Genomic DNA, 11,384 nt, shown 5'->3' with positions numbered 1-11,384 from the left:
CCACTATTACTTATTTCTTCTTAGGGAAAGAAATTCTAATCTCCCCACATGAGCTTAAGTCAATACAAAAAATAGCACAGAACACTGGCAAACGGACACAAACAGATAACCAATGTACACAAGACTGTAGAAAGCAAAAAGAATGAGGGAGAAATATACTCTCCAATGAGCAAAAGAAAACGAAAGCTGGGGACCATAATTGGCTATAAAAATACACACATCCCAGGATAGGGTGGTGAGGTTACAGTTGTAGTATGTAGTGTGATATAAATTTGGATTTCACTGTATCATAGTGTTATAATACAATATAAAACTCACTTCTGTCCGGGGGCGATGGCTCATGTCTGTAATCCCAGCAGTTTGGGAGGCCAAGGTGGGCAGATTACCTGAGGTCAGGAGATCGAGACCAGCCTGGCCAACATGGTGAAACCTCGTCTCTACCGAAATACAAAAATTAGTCTAGCTTGGTGGCACATACGTGTAATCCCAGCTACTCGGCAGGCTGAGACAGAAGAACTGCTTGAGCCAGGGAGACGGAGGCTGCAGTGAGCCAAGATTACGCCACTGCACTCCAGCGTGGCTGACAAAGGAAAACTCTGTCAAAAAAAAAAAAAAAAAAAAAAAAAACTCACTCATATAGCTTGTTATTATGCCATATTTATTTACTCTATAAGCTTTAAATATATTATAAACTTAGAATGTTCATTCGATTCAACCCAGTAATTTCATTGCTAGGAACTTTTCCTAGTTAAATATTCAGAATTATGCACAGTGATTTGTGTATGAGAATGGTCATCATGGTGTTATTTGTAATATCAAATAATTGAAAAGCAAAATATCTGATTATTGACTGATTAAATAAATGGTAATTGGGAATACGAAGGCAGACTGGCTTGCAGGGGCCCTTTAAAAGAGGGTATGTCCTGGTCATTGCTGTACAAGGTGCACCCACTCAGCAAGTTCAGGCAAGAGGCAGATAGGCTGGGGCAGAAAAGGGTAGCTCCCCAGTGAAGCCCCACCTTCAGGCTGGGGAAGCCCGGAAGCCTGGGAGCGGGATGACAGCCCCGTGGACCACAGTGGGGGGTTGTTCTTTTTCCTGGACCCACCCATGGCCACCCGTAGACCAATCAGCACACACTTCCTCCCTCCCGCCTGAGGCCCATAAACACCCTGGACTCAGCCAGACTCAGGGAGAGGAACAGATGACCGGCCTGCAGCGAGGAGTTACTGAATGACGTGTGAATGATGGGGAAGACTGAACCGCAAGCACGAGAAACCGAGAACGATGTGGTGTGATCTGAGAGGCATGTACACTGTTGGAGCAAGCAACCTGGAATCCATTGTGCCTTGCTGGCAGGAATTAATTCTGCCAAGCAAACTGTCAATAATGCAGCACAAATTATATGATCCAGTTACTCACCTAGCAAGGATATTAAGTGCTGAAATTTAGGACAGCAACTTCTTGATCATAAGAACTGGGGAAAAAGGAAAGTTCAGCTCATCTAGAATAGGAGGTTTTATTATAACAAACAACTGACACATCTTGACTTCCAGCTGGACATCTCTCCTTAGAAATCATCTCCTGGATATCCCATCCTGTATGTAGCATCTTCTTCCGCTTGCATGATGAAAGAAGGTCAGTTTATCAGGAAAACATAACAATCCCAAAAGTGCATGCACCTGATAACAGAGCTTCAAGATACATGCAACAAAATTAACTGAAAATAAATAGGCAGATCCACATGGTTGATGTTTTAATGCACGTCTCTCTGTGTAATTGATAAAGCAGATTAAGAAAATCTGTAAGAATATAGAACATTCAAACAATAATATTAACTAACAATATTAACCAACTTGACCTAATCAGCATAGAGCATTTCACCCAACGATGGCAGAATCCGTATTTTTTTTCAAGTGCACATGCAACATTCACCAAAATGGACCATATACTAGACCATGAAGCAAGTCTTGATAAATTCCAGAGGAATAAAATTATACAGAGTAGGCGCTCTGACCATAATTAAATTGCCCTAGAAATTAATAACAAAAAAATGCCAAATATTTGAAGTTAAGCAATGCATGTCTAAATACATCAAAGAAGAAATCACAAGAGAAATTTCAAAATATGTTGAGCTGAATGCGAAGAAAAACGCATCAAAATTTTTAGGATGCAACTAAAGGAATCCTTGTAGGAAAATTTATAGCTTAAAATATAGATATTAGAAAGGAAAAAAGATTAGAAAAAAATAGTACATTTTGTTGGAAATACATTTGAAAATATTTAATTCCATGAGAAAAAAAAAAAGCCTAATCTTTTTTTTTTTTTTTTTTTTTACAGGAAGTCTCACTCTGTTGCCCAGGCTGGAGTGCAGTAGCACAATTTCAGCTCACTGCAGCCTCCCCATCGCAGGTTTAAGAGATTTCTCATCCCTCTCAGCCTCCCAAGTAACTGGGATTATAGGTGCATGTCACCACACTTGGCTAATTTTTGTATTTTTTGTAGAGACAGGGTTTCACAATGTTGGCCAGGCTGGTCTCAAACTCCTGACCTCAAGTGATCTACCCGCCTCAGATCCCAAAGTGCTGGGATTACAGGCGTGAGCCACCACGCCTGGCCGCAAAACCTAATTTAAAGTGAAGCAATGATCTGTTCTTCAATCAGGTCTCTGGGCTCTTTCTGTCTGCCATCACACAAGATGCTTGTTGCTGTAGCAACCACTGGGGAAGGAGAAATAATAACTGAGGGCTCTTCTACAGTGAAAAATTTTCAGGTTTTGTTTTTAGGAGCTCTTTTCATTCAGATCATTCTGTTCTCAAATGGCACACAGATCAGGTTTGATGCCAATGTAAAATGAAGCAAACATTTTCCATCCACACTATCTGCCCACGCTTCCTCTCCCAGTTGGTGAGAACATAGACTCACTGTTCCCCCGAGTGAGGAACAGCACCAGACCCCAAAAATCTTCACAGTGGTGCCACGGTGATTGGGGTTCTGTGGGGACCCAGGGTAACATGCTTTCTTCATGGGCCACTCAGCTCTGCAGATGCCCTTGTCAGTAAAAACCAATCCCAGGTCCCTGAATACATATTAGGAAAGGAAAGACAGAGACACAAAAAGGGGGACAAGACTCCCACAATAAGAGGAACAAAACAGAGACACAATCGGAGAAATGAGACTGAGACACAATGAGGGGGATGAGACAGACACACAATGCAGGGGGTGAGACTGAGACACAATGAGGGGGTGAGACTGAGACACAATGCGGGGGTGGGATTGAGACACAAATGGGGGGTTGAGACTGAGACACAATGTGGGGGGTGAGACAGAGACACACTGGGGGGGTGAGACTGAGACACAATGTGGGGGTGAGACTGAGACACAATGGGGGGATGAGATTGAGACATAATGGGGGGAATGAGACAGACACACTGGGGGGTGAGACTGAGATACAATGTGGGGGTGAGACAGAGACACAATGGGGTGGTGAGACAGACAAAATAGGGGGTGAGACTGAGACACAATAGGGGGGTGAGACAGACACAATGGGGGAGTGAGTGAGACACAATGTGGGGTGAGACTGAGACACAATGTGGGGTGAGATTGAGACACAATAGGGGAGTGAGACTGAGACACAGTGGGGGAGTGAGACTGAGACACAATGTGGGGTGAGACTGAGACGCAATGGGGGGTGAGACTGAGACACAACGTGGAGGTGAGACAGACATAAGGTGGGCTGTGGTCAGGGTTGTCATCCTTCAACTCCGTCCATTTTTGCTCCAACCATTTTGATGGTCTTATCAGGGGCATAAATGTTTATAATTGGCTATCTTTTTTGCTGTATGGAAGCTTTTATACATACATTATGTCCTTCTTTGTCTCTCATAAGCTTTTTGGATTTCGAGTCTGTTTTGCCTGGTATTAGCATAGCCACCTCTGCTCTGCACTGCTGACTGTGTCTTTCAACCTATGCATGTCTTTGGATCTAATGTGGGTCTCTTGTAGACAGCATAGAGTTGGATCATGATTTTTCTGGTCTGTTCTGCCAATCTCTATCTTTTGATTGGAGAATTTAAGCCATGTACATTTAAAGTAGTTATTGATAAGAAAGGTCTTACTTCTCTCAATATCATGTTTGAAATTATCCATAGGTTAATTTATCTGTGAAAGGACAAATCTCAGATTGGGTCTAAAAACAAAATCCAACCATGTGCTACTTGTAAAAGTCACACCATCAGTGTGGCCCTGCGGGGTGCAATGGGTTCCCTAACACCAGAAGCACCCCAGTCTTAACCAGGGACACACAGCAGTTCAGCCAGTAGTCACACTTCAGAGATGAGCCTGACCCATGCCACAAGGGCCTGACCACGCTCACGACTTCCTGGTCGGCATGAAGGATGCTGGGTATGAGCCCTGCTGCCAAAAATCACAGTATTCAAGACTTGTGTCAAAGTTAACAGTTGTTCAGCTCTTCCTCCTAGATAAGAATCTAGGAGGCTGGGCGCAGTGGTTCACAACTGTAATCCCACCACATCAGCAGGCCAAGACGGGAGGACTGCCTTAGCCTAAGAATTTGAGACCAGCCTGGGCAACATGGCCTTACTCTGTCTCTACAAAAAAATTTTAAAAATTAGCCTGGTGTGGTGTCATGCACCTGTAGTTCCAGCCACTCAGGAGGCTGAGGTGAGAGGATCCCTTGAGCCCAGGAGGTCGAGGCCGCAGTGAACCGTGGTCACACCACTAGGTGCCTTGGGTGGCAGAGTGAGATCCTATCTCTAAAGAATAAATGAGTAAATAAATAAGAATCTAAGGAAGCATCTGTCTTTGTTAGGAAAGTCACACCACGTCTAAACCCAATGTCCAACTGTGAACTCAGGGAATCCTGGTGCTGGGTTGGGAGAATCAGTGAGCACAGCCCCCAAAACACTGTCACAGGAATTTCGACAAACCTTCCATGCAGGGTGCAGCCAGGACACACAGGAGGACCTGAGAGCTGGGGGTCCCGGTAGCCCCTGAGGGAGCTGTGTGCCTGTTCTTGAGCCTGCTGACTAACAAATGCTTCCAACACGTCCACCATGTGCAGAAGCTGGCCTGAGCCCCCCGACCCCCCACCACAGTACACTTGTGGGAGGGTGGGGAATGGTCACCCACCCCAACTTTCCCAGCTGTGCTGTGGCCTCAGGGCAGGGGACTTGCCCTGGGCTGCCTGGGCAGCCGGGGAGTCGGGCGTCTGTCTGCTGGGACATTATCCAGGCAGCCTCTCAGCCCCCTGTCCCACAGGTGCAAAGCACTTGAGTGAGACCCGCTCAGGGTCTGGCCTCAGGGGCTGTCAGATGTGAGCCTCCTCCTTGGCCCAGCACCAGCCCGTGGGTCTTTCTCGGGCGCCTCCCACATCCTTTGTTTTTTGTTTTTTTCTTTTTTTTGAGACGGAGTCTTGCTGTGTCGCCCAGGCTGGAGTGCAGTGGTGCGATCTCGGCTCACCACAAGCTCCGCCTCCCGGGTTCACGCCATTCTCCTGCCTCAGCCTCCCGAGTAGCTGGGACTACAGGCGCCCACCACCACGCCCGGCTAATTTTTGTGTTTTTAGTAGAGACGGGGTCTCACCATGTTAGCCAGGATGGTCTCGATCTCCTGACCTCGTCATCTGCCCACCTTGGCCTCCCAAAGTGCTGGGATTACAGGCGTGAGCCACTTCACCCGGCCGTCCTTTGTTCTTTATTCCTTATAAAACTAATCCCCGCGCAGAGCACTCATCCAAGCTAACGTGGTTAGACCCAAGGGCTGTGTGCAGCCACCGGAGAAAGGACTCGCCAGCAGCAGGGATGACGGGGTCGGTTTCTGCAGAGCCTGCCCCAGGTCACCAGCTGACAGTGTTAGAACCCAGCCATCGCTCACCGACGGGAAAGGCCGGAAAACATTTCTGAGTGAAGACTCAATCAATTGGTGTTTTATTTTTCCACTTAAGCATCTAATGATTATTAATTGTTATTGAAAAATTATAAACTGTAGCTTCTCAGACATCTGCTTTTGGAGCAGGAGGGATGACAGCTTCAGTCTGTGTGCCCCGTTTACCAAAACAGCAGAGCCACGTCCGAAAAGAGAAGGCTCTGGCAGGAGAATGCGTGCTCTCCTGTGAGCTGCTGCAGCTCTGCGTTCCCTGAGACGACAAAGTTCAACTCCTGGGGTTTGAAGAACTGTGGGAGAGGAAGGAGAGGGCTGCTCCGCCTCACTCTGAGTGTCTGGTGAGCGGCTGGTGGCACAGCAGGGCCCGCAGAGGTGGAGGCTCCGGCCTCCGGGAGGGTCTGCGAGCGGCTTCTGTGCTGCGGGCCTCGTCTCCCACTGACAGTCAGCTTCGTCCTTTTTGTGTTTCCCTAAAAAACTGCTCACAACTAAACAAGGGGCAGATCTCAGGATGACGGCCCCCAGGAAACTCCAAGGCTCTGAGCACGGCTGGCCCTGGTCCCCCACCCACGACAGCAGCCTCCTCCCATAAACGCAATTTACAAAAGAATAGAAAGAAAAGGGAATGTAAAAAGGAAGAAAGGGAGGAGGGAGAGACAAGAGAAGGGAGAAGGGAGAAGGGAAAGAAGGGAGGAGGGAGAGGGGAGAGAAAGAAGGGAAGGTCTTCATTAAAAAAAAAACCTCGGCTTGCTCATAAAATCATTGTGTTTTATCAGTAAACCCACCACAACGTGAGTTCTGTGAGAGCAAGGAGTTGCTCCTTACCCCGCGGTGGTGAGTACTGACACACGGGAGACGCTCTGGGACGTCTGACGAATTAATTGTACGTTTGAGGATTTGAAGCGCAGAGAGGAAAGGCAGACGCCCCTGCCTGAATGCCTCACTCTGAAACCCTCAGGCATCTCTCCTGTATCTGCCACGGACATCCTTGTTACTCAAGCGGGCACCTCTGTGGCCTGCCAGGTTCTGAAGGACCCGCAGCCTGGGGAAGGAGAGAGGCGGGGAGCGTCCGGCCCTGGTCGTGTTCTCTCCGACCCTCCAGGACACAGGGTGGGCCCCTGAACCAAACTTGGCCAACCGTGGAGCTGCACAGCCTGCAGTCCCGCACAGGGGCCCTCGCACTGGAACCACCTGCAGGTTTGCAAGAGGAAGCCCAGCTCCCTGCCCCTGGATGTCCTGCTTGGTTGGGCTGGGCTCAGTCTTGGCATGAGAATTCCCAAGCTCTCCAGGTGACTGTCACGTGTGGTCAGAACCAGGCTCCACGGGCCGCCACTCTCAGGACCACCTGAGCTTCCTCCGTCCTTCGTGTCGACCTCTCATGTCGAACACACAGACGTCCACCTGAGGGAACCGCGTGAAACCCAAGTTCAACACGGAAGCCGCGTCCCCCCACTGCCCTGCTGTGGGGAAGCGAGGGAGGTGCCCGGCCCATCCTGACCTAGGTAACCTCATTCCAACCCACTTTCTTCTAATCTTAGGAAATCCTAGCCCTAAAGTAAGTAATCTCGATTCTGCTCAAATGTTATGTAAACACTTTCGTAGAACTCGGGGCTGTTGATTTTCAGATTTATGTGCCCCATTCTGGGAAGATAAATCATTGCTGATCGGAAATAATTACAAAACCGTTTTTCTCACGCAGGGTTTGGCCTGTATTAACAGCCGTGCAATCACTCAACACAGACTCTGTGGAAAACTTTCTGGAACAGCCTGTTTCACAGAAGCACAGAGCAGGGGAGATGCAGGTCCTCCTCCCACGGAGCTGAGTTCTTCGGTATCCAGAGGCAGGGTCAATAGAAAGGGTGACCACTTTTACTTCCGTGTTGCTGCTCCGAATGCAGTTTAATGGCCAGTTGCCACCTTAACAAATGAGGTGAACCCCAAAAGTCAAAAGACTGGCTCCAGGTCACACAGGCATGAGAGGAGCCCCCAACCCAGAGCTCAGCTTCACACTCCCGAGCAAGTAGTCACTCCTCTGACCGCAGGGCCTCTTTGCTGATGTACTGGGGAAGTCCAGCTTATCAAAGCAAAACAATAAAGGGTGTAAATCCTTTAGTTTTACACAGAGAATGCATACCTACATAAAAGTATCCTTCCAGTTTACTTGCCCGTTATCTACACAATGTTTTTAAAGTTACTTCATTTTCACAATTTGCTGTGTATGCATCACAGTCCTCCCAAGAAACAGAAGTGGTAAGCAATAGAGACAGAAAGAAAGAGCTATGGGTAAGCAGGTGCAGATGTAGACATGGATTAGATACAGGCTAGAGAGAAGGGAGCTACGGATACACAGGTGCAGATGAAGACATGGATTAGATACAGGCGAGAGAGAGGGAGAGAATGAGCTATGGGTACACAGGTATTGACGTAGACATGGATTAGATACAGGCTAGAGAGAGAGAGCTACAGGTACACAGGTGCAGATGTAGACATGGATTAGATACAGGTGAGAGAGAGGGAGAGAGAGAGAGCTACAGATACACAGGCATAGATGTAGACATGGATTAGATACAGGCTAGAGAGGGAGAGCTACAGGTACACAGATGCAGATGTAGACATGGAATAGATACAGGCTAGAAAGAGGGAGAGAGCTACAGGTACACAGGTATAGATGTAGACATAGAGTAGACACAGGCGAGAGAGAGAGAATGAATTTTTTCAAGGAATTGGCTCATGTAATTATGGCACCGACAAGTCCAGACTCTTGGACTGGGCCACAGGCTGGACGCCAAGGCAAGACATCTAGTTTATCATCTTGAGGCCGAATTCCTTGACCTTTAGGGAAACCTCAGTGTGAGTTTAAGGTTCCTCTGCTGATTGGATGAGGCCACCTGTATTCATGGAGAACGTCTCTTTCACTTGAAATGAGCAGATTTTGGTGCAAGCTACACCCACCACACACCTGCCCAGCACCCGAGACCCGGGTGTTTGGCTGAGCGGCCGAGCAGTGTTGCCTGACACACAAAGCCTTCCGCCCACGCTGTGCCACGCAGGACAGAAATGATCTCACTTGATAGTAATGCTGTTATAGACTCACGGTTTCAGGGCAAGGGGAGCCCTGGGGACCGACTACTCCAGACCAGAAATCTAATGCCCAAAGACTGGTGCCCCCCGCCCAAATCCCCTAGTCTTCGATGCTTTGATTCCTCTGATTTCCGGGGTCATCGGTGTTTCCCTCCACCACGCTGCTCCCACTACAGGATTTCCCGTTTGTGTTTCAATCTGGGAAGTGGAACAGAGGTGGTAAAACCCACGACAGGGACACAGCGGTCGACACATCCATGTGGTGCCTTTGACGCTGTCGGGACCACGTTCTCCCCTGAGGGAAACCTCAGTTCATTCTGGGCGGGAGGCAGGTGCTCTGATGGCCCAGAAGGCAGCCTCCACCCCAGCTATGCTGTGACCCACCCTAACGAGCCAGGCCTGGCCAGCTCCCCACCTCCGGCCGAGGCTGTACTGGCCACTTTAACCGCCAGCTCTCCAGAAAGCAAGCATCGTCTCATGATCTCTGCTTTAGCACTCGGAATAACTGGATTTACTTTGCACTGACTGAGCTCGGAACCCTGGAGTCAGATGACACCCAGCCCCGGCGCCAGCTGCGTGACGTTTTCCCCCAGCCTCTCGTCCGTGTCAGCGGGCGGGACGAGCTTGGGTCACCTTGGCCCCCTCCCTCCACCACCTCAAACCAGGAGATGGCTGAGGGCGGGAGGCACACCCCACCCCTGGGATGACCCGGCGAACTCGCTTCCTCCTCTCCTGTCAGAGGCAGGGGTGAGGCGAGCCCTTGGCCACCAAGTGGGTGCACCTTAAATCCCATTCTTCCAGTGTCTGTTCCCACTCATGTGTGCTGCAAAAATACATAGACTTTAGATAAGTAAATGAAGAAACAAACTCACTCAGTTCCCTTTGACAAATCGGTCAACAGTCTGAAAAACTTCATGAGACTTTCCTGTTTTCTTGTATTTCTTCTTTTCCAGTTACCTTTTCCAGATCAAGGAACCGTTTGGAAGCATAATCACCCTTCGGTCTGGGCCTCCCCAGCCGCGCCTCTGGCCAGTGGCTGCCACGCATGTCCGCCCCAAAGTACTCTCAGGGAGACAGCCAGTCCTACTGGCCAGAAGCATCCTTTGCATTCCGGCCACAGAGCAGAACCCCGGATCTGCTCCATCAGGAACTCACATGGGCAGTGGGCCGGGCGCTCAGCTCACTTGCATCAGCACCACTGCGGGAGAGGCTGAGAGCCCTTAGCTCATGCTGCCTGGGACCCTGCACCTCGGGCCCAACACAGCCTCCCACAAGGGCAGGTCCAGGCTCCAGTCACACCAGCCCCCAGGCACACCACCAGCCCTCCACACAGAAGGTCCAGCCCCAAGTACAAGCCCCAGCCCCACTCCTTGTGCATCCCACGGCTGCAGGGTTTGATGCCTCTTCAGCCTCCCCAGCAGGCTCCAAGCTCCTTGAGGCAAGAAGGAGGCTATCACAAGAGCCCAGCCCACCGTGGGGACCTGGCAGGTATGTGCTGCTGACGAGGAGGAGGTCGGCTGCAGGATCCATCTCCTTCAGGCTCCAAATGGAGGGAAAAGACCCCTGAACAGTGGGGTCTGTTGATTCACATGCTGGGACCCGGGATCCCAGAAATTCAAGGGACAGCTTTCAACGCACGGCACCTGGCACTGTGGCTAACTCCTGAATCTCCAACCAATAAAAAAACCAGCCCTAGAGAAACCACGTGATGCTCTGTCTCATCCCAGGTCCCCAAATGGTGCTCCAGACCATGCACCCACAAATTCCCTTCGGAGGAGGCCGTAAGCACCCCGGGATGAGACCTCCCGCACACGCCCATCATCCTGCAGGCTTCAAGGGGAGACAACCAAGCTGGAAGGCGAGTGGCGGGAACCCCGTTCCGAGTCTCCTCATCAAGACCAAGAGGTTTACAGAGAGATTTTCCTCCACAGGGTTTGTGCTTTCAGGGGTCATGTGCTCGCCTCTGAGGCCACCAGAAGGCGTGGAACCCAACAGGGTAGGAGGTCCTCCCAGACGCTGTCCCGAGCTAGCACGTGTGTCCAGCCTGGCGAGGGTATCAGCCCACTGCAGGGACGAGCCAGCTGCCACCAGCTCCTGCAGGGCAGGCATGCAGATGAATGTCCCCTTGGTCTTCAAAGATGAGAGCCATGTATCATTAACCCAAAAAGTCAATTAGTCAATTCTTCACTTAGCAGAGGGGGAAGCAGACATTCCAGACTGCAAAATCATTTCAAACAAAACCAAGGAAACGTGCCAGGACGTTCCAACTTCAGCAGGAGCTGCAGGAAGAACACAGAAGAGTCTAGAATGAGAGCCAGCTTCGTGCCAGAGCTTCACAAACCTGCGGTTGTGGCTGATTTTTCGTTGGTGGTGGTGTTCATCTCACAGGACATACGGCGTTTTC

Source organism: Chlorocebus sabaeus, chromosome 21 (genome assembly GCF_047675955.1).
Source record: "Chlorocebus sabaeus isolate Y175 chromosome 21, mChlSab1.0.hap1, whole genome shotgun sequence".
NCBI lineage: Eukaryota > Metazoa > Chordata > Mammalia > Primates > Cercopithecidae > Chlorocebus > Chlorocebus sabaeus.
Note: the sequence above shows the minus strand (reverse complement) of the source record.